The sequence below is a fragment of the Sciurus carolinensis genome, unplaced genomic scaffold, assembly GCF_902686445.1.
Source record: "Sciurus carolinensis unplaced genomic scaffold, mSciCar1.2, whole genome shotgun sequence".
NCBI lineage: Eukaryota > Metazoa > Chordata > Mammalia > Rodentia > Sciuridae > Sciurus > Sciurus carolinensis.
In genome coordinates, this window is record NW_025920148.1 from 1048435 (window position 1) to 1067369 (window position 18935).

The 18935-nt window shown below is 34.8% G+C and overlaps 1 pseudogene; it reads right to left on the minus strand.

Annotated features, from left to right (window-relative positions):
• Positions 1-5795: 5795 nt before the first annotated feature.
• LOC124974437 (flavin-containing monooxygenase 5-like) lies at positions 5796-15159 on the minus strand (annotated as a pseudogene).
• Between the last annotated feature and the right edge of the window lie 3776 nt (positions 15160-18935).

Sequence of the window (18935 nt, forward strand, 5' to 3'; positions counted from 1 at the left end):
AAAAAAAAAAAAAAAAAGTTGCTGAATGAAAGAACCCTTGTGAGACTGGCAAAACAGAAAAAGAACAAAGAAACTTGATTTCATTCATGGCAAGAATGTGGGTTCAGTGTTATAGAAAAGGGTGGAATTATTGTCCTTCACAAGAGGACAATAATTCCAGAGAATGAAGGAAGAAGGAAAATGGGATTTAGTAGAGGGACAACAGACCAAAGAAGAGGAAAGACTGAGCTGGGCAGGCTTGAAAGACTAGGAGAAACTAGGTCAAAGATAAACTTAGTAAAGATAAAATTCAGGGATGAGAAAGACAAGAATTTGGTAGGTAGACAGGTAATTCATGGCTAGAATAAAAAACTCAGGGTTTCTGTTGGAAGTTTGGTAAAGTCATAGGGATTCTTTGAAGATTTCTTTTTTGCAAAAGCTGGAAGAATGTGTGCTAGGCTTCTGCTACCATAAGAACCTGAAATTTTTGTACGTTTTCCTTCAGATCACCTACTCTCATACCCATAATGCAGATTCTTCCAAATACGCATGTTTCCAATTTCTCTTCACAAATTACTTGGGCATGGAATAAGAGTCCCATTTGCTTCAAGCATACTAAGATGCTCTGACCTATGTTAATGAATTTTTCTCACCTTACTTAATTGATCTAATTAAAATATTCATTTAGTATGACTAGAATTAAGTCAACCATGGGACCTTGCTTTTGGTGGTCCACTGCTCTTAACTAGTACATGATCTACTGCATAGACTGTAAGAAATTAAGAAATGTCAGACATTTGGAAAGATGTTTTTTACCTATGAACTATATAGCACTATATTTTTTCCCTTTGACATCATGAGGATCTCACTAGTAAAGAGTAAGCTATAATTCCAATGAAAACACTGAATAGTTTTAATTAAATACTAGTAATGATAACAAATTTTATTATAATAATTACAGGATCAGAGAATTTCTTCTTTAGAAAAAAACTTCAAGGTCATCTGGTTTCTCCCTATTTTGAGGCTTAACTCTTCTCCATTCACCTCTGTTCAAATGGCCATCTTATCTATGTGACATTCTTTTGCTCTTATGTTTGGATTTCTCACAATTTCAGAGGCTGCCCAAGAAAAGGTCTTGTTGATCTAGGCATTAGACTAAAAACTCTGCCCCTAGTAGAAGAAAAAGTAGGCCCAACTCTCTATCATGTCAACTCAGAAACCTACATCCTCCTTAAGACTCCTAAAGCAGAAGTAAAATCAAGAATCAATAAATGGGATGGTATCAAATAAAAAACTACTTCACAGCAAAGAAAATGATCAAAAGAGCTATCAGAACGGTAGAAAATTTTTACCATCTACATCTCAGAGCATTAATCTCCAGGATATACAAAGAACTCAAAAACTTAATACTAAAAATCCCCAAAAACTCAATCAATAAATGAGCAAAGGAACCAAACAGGTACCTTACAGAAGAAACGCAAATGGTCAAAAAATATGAAAAAATGGTCAACATCTCTAGTAATGAGAGAAATGCAAATTAAAACTATACTGAGAGTTCATCTCAGTCAGAAATATATCAAGAGTACAAGTAACAGTAAATGTTGGCAAGAATGTAGGGGAAAATGCTCACTCATACGTTGCTGGTGGACTGCAATCTGGTGCAACCACTGTAGAAAGCGGTATGGAGATTACTCAGAAAACTTGGAATGGAACCACCATTTGACTGAGTTATCCCACTCCTTGGTTTATACCCAAAGGACTTAAAATCAGCAGACTACAGTGACACAGCCACATCAATATTTATAGCACTCAATTCATGATAGCAAAGCTATGGAACCAAACTTGGTGACCTTCAAAAGATGAATAGATAAAGAAAATGAATATGAATGAATATGAATGAAATATCACTCAGTCATAAAGAAGAATGAAATTATGGCATTTGCAGTAAATGGATGGAACTGGAGAATATCATGCTAAGTGAAATAAATCAGGAGTAGTTATGGCTCAATGTTTCAGTGCTTGGTTAGAATGTGTGAGGTCCTGAAAAAAAATTTAAAAAGAAATTAACCATTCCCAAGAAAAAAAGGGCCAAAGTACTCTATGATATGTGGATGATAACTCATAACAGTGGTGGGTAGGGAGGAAAAGTATGGATGTTCACTGAATTAGACAAAGGGAAATGAAGGGAAAGGAGGAGGGATGAGAATGGGAAAGACAGTAGAATGAATTAGACATAACATTCCTTTGCTTATATATGAATACAAGAGCAGTGTAACTCCACATCATGTTCAACCACAAGAATGGGATCCAAATTGGAATGGGTTGCACTCCATATATGTATAATATGTCAAAATACACCTTACTGTCATGTATATCTAAAAACAACATTAAGAATAAACCTTTATATGGACAAAAAAGGAAAAGTCTTGTCTTTTTTAATTTTAATGTTAAGCTGATATTATGCAACCCTAATATTTCACTCCTTGGTTCTAATTTGACTCTTTGTCCTACTAAGTAGGTTATTCCTTCAAATATTTGAAAGGAACGCTCAGATCTCCCCCAGATCTTAACTTCTTTTCCCTAAACTTCTCCAGCAAATTAATCTGTATTTCAAATGATATGTTTTCACATTCCCTAAATCATTCTTATCTCTCTTCTTATTCAATGAATTCCAGTTTCACTTTTATAATGTTTTCAGGTGGTGGTCTGATCAGTTTAGAAAACAATTATGTGTTCTGGGACATAATAATTTTTTGATGATGCTAAATTTAATTATGCCTTTTAGAAACCTTATCCTCTGTTGACTCATATTGAGCCTACTATCCCAAAACTCAAAGTTTTTTTTTCTAGTACTCCTAAGCAAAACTGTAAAACAGTCTTAATTTCTGAATTTTAAGTCAGTGAGCTCTGACAGTCCTCATTTCATTATCTTCCTGGCCTAGTCTCAGAAATAGTGCATGGTTTACAACTATCCTTTATTTGTTGAATTTAATTTGCTTTGATTCTAACCTTTAGGAAGATTCTTTTCTGCATCCCAACCTCATGATTTCATTTTTCTCTCTAAACCTATTCCCTTTCACTAGCACTACCACCATTTATCTAGATGGTCAAGTCACAAAACTGTCTCATATCTGCTTATCAATCCTATACTGTTTATCCCTTAAAAAGGAATATTACCCAGAATAGTTTTGTTTCTTTCCTATCTCCCCTGAACTATTACAGTTGTCTTTAGGGCTCCCTTCCTATTGGCCTTCTATACCATTTGCCTTATAATAGAAAGGCAAGTAAACATGGTTTTAGGATTCTCAATTTAGCAACAAAAATAAAAAGCTAGAAGAATATTATTGGTTCAGGTATGGTGGTCATTCTACAATACTTTTATTACACATTTATTATTATGTCACTCACTTGCTTAAATTCTAGGCAAGTGCTCTGCCACTAAGCTAAATCCCCAACTCACAAACATTTTATTTAGCAGAGCATAAAAAAAGTTTCTTACCTGATAGACCTAGATATATATTCAACTACTCTTCTACCTTTGCCATATATTCTAGATATATCAGACTATGTGCAGGTCTCAGGCTATAATGTGCCTTTTGCTATTCTAAGATATTATAATTAGAGTGCTACATGCTGATGCTATTTATCTACCTCTTATTATTCCATAACTCCTCAGTTTGTTTTGCAACTACAAAAGATATTCATGTTTAAATAACTCAATGAAAATTTGTTGGGAAACACAGCATCCAAGTATCATCTCACTAATTAATTTCAAATTGCTGAGGCAATTTAGCAAGGCCCTAAACAACTTAGTGAGGCCCTATCTAAAAAAATACAAAGGCTGGGAATGTAACTCAGTGGTAAAGTGACTCTGGGTTCAATCCCTAGCACCCAAAGAAAAAAGAAAAGAATATTATTGGAACATCTGTGGAAAATAGATAATGTATTTTATCAATGTTAAATTTCCCAAATGTGATAATTATATTATGGTATATAATGGAGTGCCCTTTTTCTAAGGTATATATTAATGATTTTGACTTACTTTTAAAAAAATGTTCTTAAGTATGTATGCATACCACATATTGTTTGAATATTTCTATCTTCTAAAAGGGAAAACAGAAAAAGGAAATATAGCCATCTTTGATAGGTGAATCTAGGTAAAAGATATATGAATGTTCAATGTATTTATTATTGAACTGCTTTTCTGTAGATCTGAATATTTTCAAAAATGAGAAATTAGAAAAAAAAATATTTAAAGTCTGTATATAGAAATGATTTTACAATGGTCCTCCTGACTATATGAGAACTTCATTCTTTATACTCTGCATCCTATGCATTTTTTTGTCATACCCTGTTGTCTGTCTTCTCATTTATATTTTTAAGGTAAGATCCATTCTGAAGTCTTCCATTTGTTACTCATGTGTGCCTGGGGCAAATTACTTAGTTTCTCTTAGTTTCAATTTTTTTAATCTGTAAAATGGACATTAAAAAAGGTATGGATCCCCAGGGCCATTTGTGAGGGTTAAATGAGATAATACATATAATTCATCACTATGCTTGTCTTTAAAACTCTTCAAAAAAGGTAAGGTATTATTTGTATTATCATGTCTTTTCTTTCTGTATTTCATGCCCAATGTGATGCCTTGCTCACAACAGGTGCCCCATATTTGTTCACTGAATGATGCACTGCCCTGCACTACCTTTTTGTTGTTGTTGAGCACAATATAAAAAGAAATAATAACTGAAAGAATAAAAAAATGGTTAATGCCAATGAGAGTAAGTGACAGAAATCCTTTAGACCAGCAGATCTTGTTCTTCTGTGGTTGATAAGGTAAAAATTGAATTTCAAATTCTCTTGATTTTCTTAATGTATGGATAGAGATAGCTCTGTTAGCCTGTGTGAACAATCCTTGTTCTTGTATCTTAGCCATTATCAAATCCATTCCCATCCTGAGAACATACCTGTGTTTAGGCATCAGGCCAACATTTTATAATCAAATCTTTGATTCATACTTTTTTTCCAAAAATGTATTTGTTAATGCTTGGCCACATATCTTTGATATAAGATGTTTAAGTTGAGAAAAGTGTACCATATCAAAAGGATATCCATGGTCCCCTACATGAATCAGGATCCAAGCCCCACTCCTGGTGCTGAGGAATACCTAAGGCATGGAAAATATTTTTTACTTTTATCATTCTGGCTCACGACCTGAAAGCACTCCTCCTTTATTCAAGATTAAGTTCAAACTCACTAGTGTGGCATTTTAGTTCTGTATAATCCTTTAAAATTTTTTTTCTGTCATTTTCCTTCCCAAACACTGTCCAAGAATATATTTCACTGTGATCCACCATTAATTTTCTGTTTAAAGTTAATGTGCTTGAAAAGTTCTCCACTTTTAAATTCTCCTCAGCCCATTCATTTTTAAGATTCAGATCAAGTTGTCTACCTCTATGAGAACATCACTGACCATTCAGACTGAGAATACTCTCTCCTCCTCTGAACTTCACTAGCACTTACCACCTATAGGACTCATTAAAAATCATGGAATAGGCTGGGCTCAGTGGTGCATGCCTATAATCCCAGTGACTCCAGAGGCTGAGGCTGGAGGATCACGAGTTCAAAGCCAGCCTCAGCAATTTAGCAAGCTCCTAATCAACTCAGTGAGTGTTTCTAAATAAAATATAAAAAGGGCTGGGGAAGTGGCTCAGTGGGTAAATGATGATATCCCTATGTTTTTGGAAAGATTAGATTGCTTCTTTTTTTTTTCCATTTGAGTGGCAAAAAGGAAATTCACCCACCATTCTGTTAAGTAAAAGTTTTTAATTACCAAAATGCACCTTCCTTTATGTGAGAACATGGAATTTCTTCTGACCAATGGACAATTCACATTCTCAATATTGCATTTAAACAACCTCTTCCAGCAAATACCTGGTCTTCCTCAAAGCCAGGGAGAAGTTAACTAGGATTCATTAAAAAATTTTTTTGTAGTTGTAGATGGACATATGCCTTTGTTTTATTTGCTTATTTTTCTGTGGTGCTAAAGATGGAACCCAGTGCCTCACACATGCCAGGCCAGCACTTTGCCACTGAGCTACAGCCCCAGTCCTAACTGGGATTCTGAGTGCAGCCTGAAGCAGTGAACTTATTCCTTAGTATAAAGCCAACTGAAGAGTGGAACTCTAACCAGTAATGCCCCTCCATTAGCATCAATCATGATGCCAATTGAGGCAATGAAACCAAGCCCTGTATTTGCCACTGGTACTGATGGGCAATGTGCAGCCATCCATAATCTGTTGAGTCTACCTTCTTGATAAGACTGAAAGTAGAATGGAGCAAAGTAAATCATTGATTCAAACCAGCTTGGCTGTGTAGCTAATCTCTACAGCAAGATCTCCTCCATAATTCCCAACAATTATAATGACTCTTCTTCCAGCCAATGCCTCTGCATTTTAATAGTCTTGCCTATGGAAGTACTGTCCTTTGAACTTCTCAATTCCTGCAAGAGAACATAAAATAATTTTGGATGATAGTTTATATTATGGATATCATTTGTAAAATCATTCTTTTGTAGAATTTAAAGTTGAAGCGCATATTCTCCATATGATCTCCCTTTATTCAGCTATTCTTGTCATTCTGAATACATTTGCTTATTTTTTCTTCCATAGCCCAAGAATAGTAACTTGTGATTCCTTTACTGTAAGTAGTATGTATTTTGTATTTGCAGACTCACAAATCCAAATTGCCTCAGAAAACTGCCATTCTCTTGTGTCTTTTCATTCCCTTAGTTACATACTCCCATTTCAATTGGAGTATATATGTTTCTGTATACGTGAGGATATACATAAATTGCATTCTTTAGAAAAAGAAAGTTAGGCCCCAAACTGAAACTAAATTATTCAAGCTTTCATTTAGCCCTTAGAACTCAATATTTGTTAGTTTCCTCAATCACTGAAAAGTGCCACATCTGAACAAATGATGTGTAAGAGTTCCACAGTCTTCCTTTTTGATCCTTATGGAGACCAAAGTCATTGTGAAACTAAATACAATCATGTTCTACTTGTCAGAAATACGTATGTTCTCAAAAAATTTGCTGTAAGTTGGTTTTATTATTGTGAAAACATCACAGAAGTACTTACATAAGCATAGATTGTTTAGGCCAGTCACTCAATGTGACCTACTGATGCAATCAAGACCCACAATAAACATGAGACATGTGAGGCTAGTTGGTGTAACATGAAAGTCTGCTTTACAGTAAATGTTTCTATAAGTAGAAGCAGTATACTGTATGCTAAATGTAGTAAATACATAAACCAGTAACAATGTTGTTTATTATTATGTGCCACATAACATAATTGTGTGAGCTAAAATTTTATACAACTGACAGTGCAGATGGGTTTGTACATCAACATCACCATAATATTATAATTGCTATGATACTACTCAGCCTGGAATTTTTCAGTCCTCATTAAATCTTATGGGATCACCATTCTGTATGTATTCCAGCTTTGACTAAAATGGCATTATGAGGTGGCATGAGTGTTTATAGACCTCTAAACTCTAAAATTACCATTGTCCAAATGGCAACAATACAAATCCCATTTTCAAGGGAACATGCACAATTAGGGTAAGTTTTATTTCACCCCAAGGTAAAAAATTACTCAGACCACAACCTTCTATTCCTCAGTGTAAAAGGCATGGTTTGAGGTTCAACCTCCTTTCTGGTAGGTCACTCACATGGAAAGCTTTCCAGGGGTAAGTGAGCATTAGTGTGATGAGCAGTGCAAAGCATGACTCCATCAAAGACATTAACTTCTTTTTTCCCTTCACATTCAGTGACCACCTCCCATTGACCTGAAGTAGAGAAATCAGGCCTCTTCTTAACATGGTACACAGTGGTCTGAAAGAAAAGTACACATATACAGGGGACTGTAACCATAGCCAGTACAATGTATATCTTCCAAGACATGACTTATCCTGCAAAATGTTGCACAAAAGGTTGATACCACAGGTACCATCACATCATTAGGATCCTTGCAAGAATATTTGATTTTTATATTCCTTAAAGAACAGTTTTGTTTGAGGTTGTGGTCTGAATGAGAAGATTTCTATAAGGCAGATAAAGTAAAATGAATTTGACAGATAATGTACTCTCCTGTGCCTCTAGAAAAGTAGGGTTTGTGAGGATTTTAGTCTCTGCCTTAAGGCATTGTAGCACCTGAATAAATGCTGAATTTCTCCTGTATTTCTGTGACATTCTGTGCACTAAACACCTATTTCTCCACTAACCCCAGACATCCCCATACTCTCTGATGTCTTCTGACACCCAAATTCTGTTCTCTTTGACTAACCTCAAACATGTGACTATGAGGCTTCCTTTCATGCTAGAGCAGGAAAATATTTCAGTGGCTCTTATTTTTTTAAAGGAGTCTTTCTTTGCTTTTTACATGTGACCACTTTACAAGTAATTATAGAGAAAGAGACTGTGAGATAGGGAAATAGTGGTATAATTTTTAGTTTTTCAAAAAAAGCAATAAATATGGGTTACTCTGCCTTTCTAAAGAAACATCAAGAATGCATTCCAATGAGATTCTAGGGCCTTAGCTATAATGTCTTGGTTGAATAATAGAGACACTAAGCCTTAACCATCCTGTAATATTTATAGTTCCTGTCATGTGTTTTTACACATGCTGGTACTTCTACTTGAATCATCCTTTTATTCCTTCTTCATTTAGTAGACTTCTTTCTACTCAAGACTTAGCTTGGACATTATCTTCTCTAAAAATCTTTTCTGAAACTTGATTCCTCTTCACTGATGGGTTAAACATCCCTCTTCTGAGCTGCAATGTATAGATCTCTATAGCACTTATCACTTCATTTTTTACTTATATGTATAATAGTACTTTTCTTCATTTTTCTGTGCTTTAAACACAGTTACTTAGTTAAGTTACTTATTTTTTTGTCTTTTAATCATCACTGCTTAATACAGTAACAAACTTGTTGAAGAACTGTCATTTAAACACATCACAGATGCACCACTGGGCTGTAAGTGACTGGCTTTGGAAATGGTCATAGGATATTACCATTTTATTATTGTTGCTAAACAGAAGAAGGTAAAGGTTTGGGTTTTAAGCCAGGTGATATATCTGTTTATGGTCATGATTATAAATTATGGGAAAATCACAGCAGACTTTAGAGAAGAAAGGAACCAAAAGTCATACAGTACATTTTCTTTTACATAAAAAAAAATTATGATAAATTCAAGTTGAGAAACTAACTCATCTCAGGTCACAAGTTAATTAGTGGTAAGAACAAGTACCAGAATTCAGGGTTTTGTTTCCTAATTCAGTATTCTACTCTCTCCACCAGATTTAACTTCTTTGCTTCCTCAATATTTTCCCAGTCACTAAGTACTTTACCAGGTTGTTTTGGTGATCACATAAAATAATATATTGAAAAGTGCCTCAGAAAGTATAAAAGAATAAAGCAATAGTGGAAAAGTTGTGGAACCAGAAAGATTTAAATTTCCCATACGTATTCATTCCCATCATCTCCTTTATTATAAGCAGAGTGTGAAATGAATACAATGAAAATACTGGTGGCAGGTTTCTTTATTTGTCTGCAACCAAAATATATGAGAGACTTTCCCAGGGGTGTTTTAGAGAGAGAACAAATAGTGGAGTCTTTGTACTTGGGCATATCAAGCTAATATTTACACATAAGCACTGGTAATTGAAGCCACATAATTCATTTACTTGATGAAGAACTTCAAACACAAAGACACCCACAAAAGTGCCTACCTTGGACTGGATATACTTTAAAAGGTTGAAGTCTTTGGCATACATCCTGAAATACTCAAGGACCTGGGAATTGTGCATGAAGTTAAGATAATGATCTGGGATGATGTAGTCACTGAAGCACATCATCTCCTTAGAAGCATTGATTATCACCAATTTGTAAATACTGACTCTCCCTTCTTCAGGATTTTCCTGCAGTAAATTAGAAGTATTCATGGCAACTTGAGAACTAATTTCATGATTTACAAATAGCCAGTGAACAGTTGAAAAATTTTCTGGAATAAATGTCAATTCAAACAAATGCACACATACACCACCTCCATACATCTCTCATTACTTATGTCTCTGTGTAGTTCCTTCCCCTAGAAACTCAGTATCTTTATGACTTGCTTTTGACCAACAGTATACAGTTGAAATGACACTGAATGACTTTCAATAGTAAATAATAATTAGTCTTGCAGCTTCCACCTGCGTGTCTTAGAAGGCTCACTTTGGTGGAACCCAGCAGCCATGTAAGAAGTTCATTTTTGTAGCTGTGACCCAAATACCTGACAATGAGAAGGAATTATTTTGGCTTATGCATTCAGAGGTTTTGGCTCCACTGCTTTTGGCTTCAGGCAAGGCAGAAAATTATGGTGGAAGGGTATGGCCGAGGAAAGCTTTTCAGCTCAGGGTAGTCAGAAAGCAGGGGTTGGAGAAAGAGGCCCAGGACAAGATAGAGTCCCCAAGGGTAACCCACCTGAACCCATGATCTGCTTTTCAACCATGTCCCACCTGCCTACTCTTTCTACCACTGCCTAGTAATCCACTCAGCTGTCAATAAATTAATTCATTGCTGATGTCAGAACCCTAATGAATGAATAACTTTCCACAAGACCCACCTCTGGACAATGCTGCATTGGATACCAAGATTGAACACCTGGGTTTTTGGGGAATATTCTAAATCTTTATAAAATCTCCAACTACATTGAGACCACAATACTGTTAGGAAGCCCAACCTAGGCACATGGAAGAAAATAACTAGGATAGAGAAATATTCAAATAGTCTCCAGAAATTCTAGCTATCTCACCTAAAGTTCTAAACATGTGAACAAAGTAGTCACATTAAATTCAGTCTTAGCACTCATCATATGGCAATAACAAGAAATTCCAAGTGAGAACTTTCCAGGTTAATGAATAAGTCTCAAGAATTTCATATATATTGAGATATTGCTCTCAAGAAAATGTACTCTCTTTCCAGTATAATTTATTTACCCCATTGTTACTATTGCTGAGTAACAGTCATTTAAATGAGTTAAAATGGATTAGATCAAAACATACTAGGGAGAGTATAAGTTAGTACAATATTTTCTGAGTAATTTTGCAATGTATATGAGAATCCTTGTAATTTACATAGCCTTATAAGGAAATATTCAGACTTGCAAACAAAGATTATTGTTAAAAGATGGTACTGTCAGCATTACTCATAAAATAAAAAGAAAACAAGTTAAATGTTTAAGAAAAAATAACTGAAATTTGAGAACCATTGTTGTAGATCCTTGCTTCCCAAAGTATGGACTGTGGACCAACACAAAGGGGATCCCTAGGGACATTGTTAGAAATGCAGAATTTTAGGCCCTTCCCTAGACTTACTGAATCAGAACTAACATAACAAAATCCTCAAATGAGTCAGATGCATATGAAAACTGAGAAGCACTGGTTCAGATGACATTAATCTCTAATTCAGTGTCTTCCTTCCTACAACAAACTTTTTGCTTCCTCAAAATATTCCAATTAATTACTTCATGGGGTTAAGGTGGTAATCCAATAAAATAATGCAATATAAATCCAGCCTATTATACTGTCACTGAAATGTCACAAACCACAGGTTTTCAAATCTATTACATTTAAATTATTTTTGATTATAGAATATCACCTTAACCAATTTGGACCCTCTCCTTCCTTTGTATTACAGAAATGAATAAATATTAGGAAAGTGGGTATTACAAAAAAATTAAATATCCACAAAACAGAGTGTTTGATTTGTCCACATTCAGGTTTATTTTTCTCTCAATTCTTATTAAATAATTATTTATTCTAGGAATTCAAAATTGACCATAGTCATTTGTCTGTCCCATAATTATTTCTTTTTGACTGCTAATAAAATTTTCAGGAGTCTTCTTTCAAGTCTTTTCTTATTTATTTTACCTATTTCAACCAAAATACTCATTTAAGTTGTGGTTATGACTATATCTCTGCCATAATTAACATTTTAGCTGTTCATGTTTCCTATATTACCTAGCAGAGTATTTTATTGGGACATCAGATCAACACCACCAGAATCTCATGAATGGGCTGACATCATTTTTTGTCAATTTTCTCCCAGTGATTAATTCTTAAATATGTAGCAAATGTGGACAACTATATTCTTTTAAGTGTTTTTCAATTCATTTATTGTCTTATTCTCTTTTTTACAATTTTTTGAGAAAGGAGGAGTTATGAAATTTATGGTTTTTAAAAAACATATTTTATTAAAGGGTGTATATTATTTAATTTTCTGATTTAGCAGTAACTACCATTTTATATTATATTGTGCCCACATGACATCTATTTGTCTATCTGCTATACTTTAAAACTTTACTATGTGAAATAGTTATCTGATAATCAGCATAAATATCACTTATGGTTTGTCAGAAATGGAGAATTTTGGTATACTCCAAATTAGTTCATGAGAATCTCCAGTAATTCATGTGTACATTAAAGTTTGAAAAGCACAGTTTAGCTTGCTTTAATATTTTTTAGATCTGCAGTTTGACTCAAAAATATCAAGATTATTTTATAGTATTGAGTACTTATTAAATCCTTAGCATTTTGAAAGAAATTTATTAACTTTTCAAGTAATTTCATTCATAAGGTAACATCAAAGAAAACTGATGTATATATCATATTACAACCTACTTTCTACCATCAATCTTACTTAATGTTAATAAAGAGATCATGAATTGATTGAAATTAATGTCTTAAGAGCACATATAATTATTATTAGAAAGTTTTCAGCTGTACAAGGAGACAATACCAGTTTGGTTGGTGGAACATAATCAGAAAGTAGAAATGGTTGTGTCTGAGAAAATACTTGTTTGGCAGAGAGAAAAATGAAACAGGAATCATGATAAGAAAGTACACATGGTACTACCAGAGAAGAAAATAAAAATATATCGAATCCCAGGAAACTGTCACAAAAAAAGGAGAAAATAGAAACCCTGCATTCCCAGGGTTCTTATTGGACAACCTACCAGTGAAGGTGGAATTTCAAAGTGCTTAGATCAATTCTACATATGAAACCTCTAACAAAGTATAAAAAGGTTTTGGGGGATGCAAGGAAAACTAGACTCCAAATAATGATCATGAGACTGATAGAGAAGTACATCTCAGGAAAAAGTTCTCAAGGTAACCACCAGCAACATGCAAAATATGTTTCAGTCCATTAAAGGATGTTTATAATACCTTAGTCTCCACATTTATGTAACTAAAAAATGTGAAAAGGAGGGTCTATAGTTCTATAAACATTCTTAGCAGCCACTCAGGACAGCTTTCTTCTCAGAAATACACTTATTAAACATAAATATACTGGGTAAGAAATATATGCCAGGCATCATTCTTGGTTTTTGAATATAATAGTGAACCATATAGGTATGTCTGTGATAAGAAAAGTCAGAAAAGTCAGAGCATTAAGATGAAAGTTTATTTTTTAAGTAGCAGTTCATAAGGTGTTGAAATTTTGCCCAGAGGATTATAAAAAAGAAATCCCCATGTGTATATTCAACAGATTTTAACTTCAAATCCCCTTAGAGTTTAAAAACCACAGAACTGATAATCAGGCAGAATAATGGCTACACTTCCAACATCATCCCTGCCTCAATTGATTTCACTGCTGTTTGGTATTTGCCAAACCTTGCTAAGATGCTTAAGGAGACTCAAAATGTGGGGGTCTCACTCTAGGCATGAATAATAACTGACATGTAACCATACGCAGAGATGTCACCTTTATAAGTGATTGATGTAATTATTCATTCACTTACTATGATCACTGTACAAAGGGAGTATTACTATTATCCCTTCTGAAAGATTCAAAAAAACAGTGGACAGAGAGGTTTTATGATTTGCCCAAGGCCATACTTCTTATAAATGACAGTCTTTGAATCTAAAACAGTGCTTTTAACTTCTACACTAAGGTGTGACTGGATTTCAAGAGTAGAATTTTCTGTTACTAAAAACAAATTAACAGGGTTTTCAGCCCACATCCAATTAAGATAAAGGTATAGGAATTTGCTAAGAGGATTCATTATAGATCTGAATAAGACTATATTCAGAATTAATTCCCAAGATGAAGCCAAGATACAACACATTTGTTCAACTAAGAAATGTCATAAGGCCACTTTAAAGTAGCTGTCCAAAACTGTGTTAGTTTTTATGATGTGAAATATACCTGTAACACCTCAATTCCATTCACTTGTCCAGAAAATGAGTTTAATAGTAAACCAAGTTAGAGATCAATGAAGGTGACTGATACTTTTTGGCACTTAATAAGCATACCATTTAAATAGATGATATTGTCAATGGTTACTAACAAGTTTTTGGGTTGAATGTGCATATTAAAACAATTTAACTTTAAAACTGAGTATGTGTAAGGACAAGAAAACCCATTTGCATGTGCCCTCTACCCTCATATGGAAGACAAAGAACTTTGAACTCCTCAAAGCAAGAAGTTTACAGCAAGCAATACTATCAAATTTTATACCTTATTCAAGGATAAGAAATGTCAGAAAAATATGTGCATATTTTTAATAGAAAAAGTAATACTGAAGATTGGAGGGGGATATTTCTGGAAGGAGTTGTTAGCAGGTAATTCTAGCTCATTTACCTTTAAGATGTATCAGAAGGAACCACTCTACATTTTCTAATCCCTTTGTGCTTTCTAATATATGTTGTTCTGTTACTCATCCTCCCTGCTTCACCAGATTGTTTCCCTCTTCTGAAAAACAGAAAAACTAATGAAATGAAAATGTTGTCTGTGGTATTTATAGACAGTAGACAAGGAAGCCCACATAGGGAAAGAGAAACCCTCATAAAATGTGAGATGGGGGGATATTAAGTCAACAGGCAGAATTTTATCATGTTTAGTCACTATCAAGCTCTCATATTACCTAACATGAGATAAAATGTTGCATGCACCCATCTGCAGGGAGGGCTTCAAATATTAATGGACAAGAAGATTTACCTGATACCTACAAAGCCCTCCAATGTCATCAGTCCTTTCAGAGATTTCAAGTCTTCATCCAGGCAGCACTTTACAGAAGAGAGCCGACAGAATTCACTTCCAATTACAGCAATTTTTTTCTTGGTCATGGTCTCCACAGGTCTTCACCTGGCTATGGCAAAGTCACTTGTCCTAAAGAAAGAATGACAAGAGACAGAAAGCACAAATTTGTCAACAGTTTTTAAGAAAGACAGTTGCCATGACACTCAAATAAATGCTGTAACAAGAGGTGACTTTGGGAAAGCCAGATTTGGTTGCCTTCTACAGAAGGAATTTCTTGCACAGGACAGGGCAGCCATGTTGCCTGCAGGACCCAGAGTTGAGAAGCTCCATAGTGTTATCATACTGTTTCCAGAAGCATCTGGCTGATTCTTCAGCTGCAATCCTGAAGTTAATCTGATTTTCTGCCATGGTAAAAGAAATATAAACTACAGAAGTACAAACAGCAGCAACAGTTGGTGTGGAAGAGATGTTCTTCCCCAAATCCTTTCAGCCAACACCCCACTCACTCATTGGCAGCAATTCTCCTTCTCTTAATGAGAAGAAAACATGGAGTGAATCTGCTTTGAGAAGAAAACAAAAATAAAAAAATCATCTACTCATCTACAACTTCTGTAGTTTTCAGCTGCTGTCATAGACAGTGCCTTTTTACTCCCTCTAAGTACAGAATGGTCCTCTAATCTCTTTTGCTCCCCTACTCTCCACATTTATATATATATATATATATATATAATAAAAAGGAATGTTTTCACTTTGGTTGGGGTATGAGAGATTGAACCTGGAGCACTTATCTACTGAGCCACAACCAACTATTTTTTTCATTTTGAGACAGGGTCTCACTAAATTTCTTAGGGCATCACTACTTTTCTGAAGCTGGCTTTGAACTTGTGATCCTCCTGCGTCAACATCCTGAGTCACTGGGATTACAGGTGAGTGCCACTGCACTGGGCACAATGTTTTAACTTTTTGATGTGGTTCTGTCAAAAGTTATTCATCAAAATATACTAAATTTTCAATGGACACATCAAGAAGACCTAGTCAAGTAGTATTTATTTTAAAAGAGCTGCTATTTAATTTTGTTCTGAATTTTTGTCTCACTTTGCTCCTGCAACACTTCCTCTAAAACCTTTATTTAACTAGTGTCTGTCCTCACAGATTACCACCAAAAAGAGTGCCTTTTGTCACCAAGGACGTTTCCTTCTGTCTAATGCTACTTTCTCCTGGGAAGATAAAGCAATGTTCCTTTTATCAGTTACCTAAATCTCCTTTGAGATTTCAGAATAGTTTCCCATTTCATCCCTCCCAAGACCTATGGTAGTGGAAGGGCCAAGGGATACTTAAGAAAAAGACATCTCATCTACAGCTATCCAGTTTCTGTTAAACCATGGTTTGTCAGGTGTTGGAGAACACAGATGGTATTCTTTCTGTTAATGAATCACTGGACCACAAGGGGCTAAATCTGAAACTGAGAGTGACAACTGCATGTCACCCAGACAGACAATTCAAGTTGGGCACAGTAGCCAGATGGGTTTGGGGTTGTCATCTTTGGGGTAGAAATGAGCATATCAAGAGCAGAATTAACATTGAATTTTAGTGGCTAGACCAGAAGCAGACACTGCTAGATACTCAGTAAAAAGTTTTCTCCTCCTCTTACAATATCATATATCTCTTTGGAGTGGGGCTTCCCAAAGAAGAACTGTATTTTCCTGGTTCTCTTTTAAGTTATTTGTAAATTTATGATCAAGTTATCACCAAGGAACATAAGAAGAGCAAATGTGAGCAACTTCTACCTAACCTGTGAAGATTGTACTATTTTGAAAATATTAATAGCACACAACAAACATATAAAATATTCAACATCTCTAGTGATTAGAGAAATACAAATTAAAATGGCATTGAGAGTTCATCTCACTCCTGTCAGAATAATAATTACCAAGAATACAAGTAAGAATAAATGTTGGCAAGGTTATGATGAAAAATGTTTGCTCATACATTGCTGGGGGGACTGAAAACTGGTGCAACCACTCTGGAAAGTAATATGGAGATTACTCATAAAACTTGGAATAGAACCACCATTTGACTCAGTTATCCCACTCCTAGGTTTATACCCAAAGGACTTAGAATCAACATACTATGGTAACACAGCCACATCAATGTTTATAGCAGCTCAATTCACAATAGCTAAACTATGGAACCAACATAGATGTCCTCAAAAGATGAATGGATAAAGAAATGTTGTATATATACATGATGGAATATTACTGAGCCATAAATAAGAATGAAATTATGGCATTTGCAAATAAATGGACAGAAATGGAGACTATAATACTAAGTGAAATAAGTTAATCCCAGAAAACTAAAGGTTGAATATCCTCTCAGATATGCAGATGCTAACACACAATAAGGTGGGGTAAGGGAAAAATAGAAGTACATTAGATAAAGGAGAATGAAGGAAAGAAAGGGGAATGAGAAAAGAGAGTAAAATGAATTGAATATAACTTTCCTATGTTCACATATGAATTCATGACCAGTGTAACCCCACACCATGCACAAGTACAAGGATGGGAAGTTATATTTCATGTATGTAAAATATGCCAAAATGCATTATAGTGTCATGTATAACTAAACAAAAGAAATAAATATTAAATTAAAAAATAAAGAAAATATTAATAGCAGATAATTTCTCAGACAATAAGTGCAACTCTAGGTGGTGAGCCCCAAGCACATGTGCAGGATAGCCATTGAATTAAACAACATTTTACCTTTACCTTAATTTCAGAAGACCTAAGGTGGAAAATTAACATGGAAAGGAGAGATGGAACTCATAAACAGGCATGATGAAGGAGAACGCAGGCACAATTCTAGTTCCACCTCTACAGGTGATATTAAGACACACACATAATGTATACACATTCACTTTTTGAAATGATATGAATTAATATTTACATGGAAGTTTAGGAAAATTTTAATCACCATGGTACTTATTTGATTTATATAACTTTCATAGCAGGCAGTAGGAACAATATAAGCAGGCACATTTAAAACTTCAACTCAGACATCATGTTCCTAAACATTTCAAAACAAAGCACATGGGTTCTGTCCATTGAGAGACACAGAAGGTCACATGACTAAGGGTCTGGATGAACAACATTTCTATAGGGGAGAAGATGGAGAGTTGGGAATAGGAACACAATCTACCAAAGTTGGCTATGCATGAACTATAATTGAGTAGATAAAACACACACTCTGTGATTCTGTTTGCTTTCAGAGACCACATCTATGGGTCATGAAAATGAGGAAAACACTATGCCTGTACTTCACAAGTTAACAAGATTACCATGGAACCTCAACCATGAAGGATAACTCCTGATCATTTGAGTCTTTACTGGTGAGATGCAGACAGATGGATGATCTCCAGATTTATTTCCATCTAAAGTGTTTTGGTCTTTTACAACACCCTGGAAATTCAAATTTGTGTTTTATTTCTTATCTTTAAAAAAAGGTGGGACTGGGGTTATGGCTCCCTGGTAGAGCACTTGCCTAGCATGTGTGAGGCACTGAGTTCATTTCTCAGCATGGCATATAAATAAATGAATAAAATAAAGATCTATCAACATCTAAAAATAATTTTTTAAAAAGTGGTCTATTTAGTGTTCTCAACAGTGTTATAGGACAACTACTATTGTCCTCACTATGAATTACTATGCATCATGGGCCTTTTGGAAGCACTCTCAGATTATTTATGTCCTCTGAGTTTGAAGATTATTTTACATGCCACTTTTGAACATTTTGGGGTATCAAAATGGGAAATTTCTTGGCTAAATGTTCAACTCTACCTCAGGAATACAAATATATGTGCAACAGG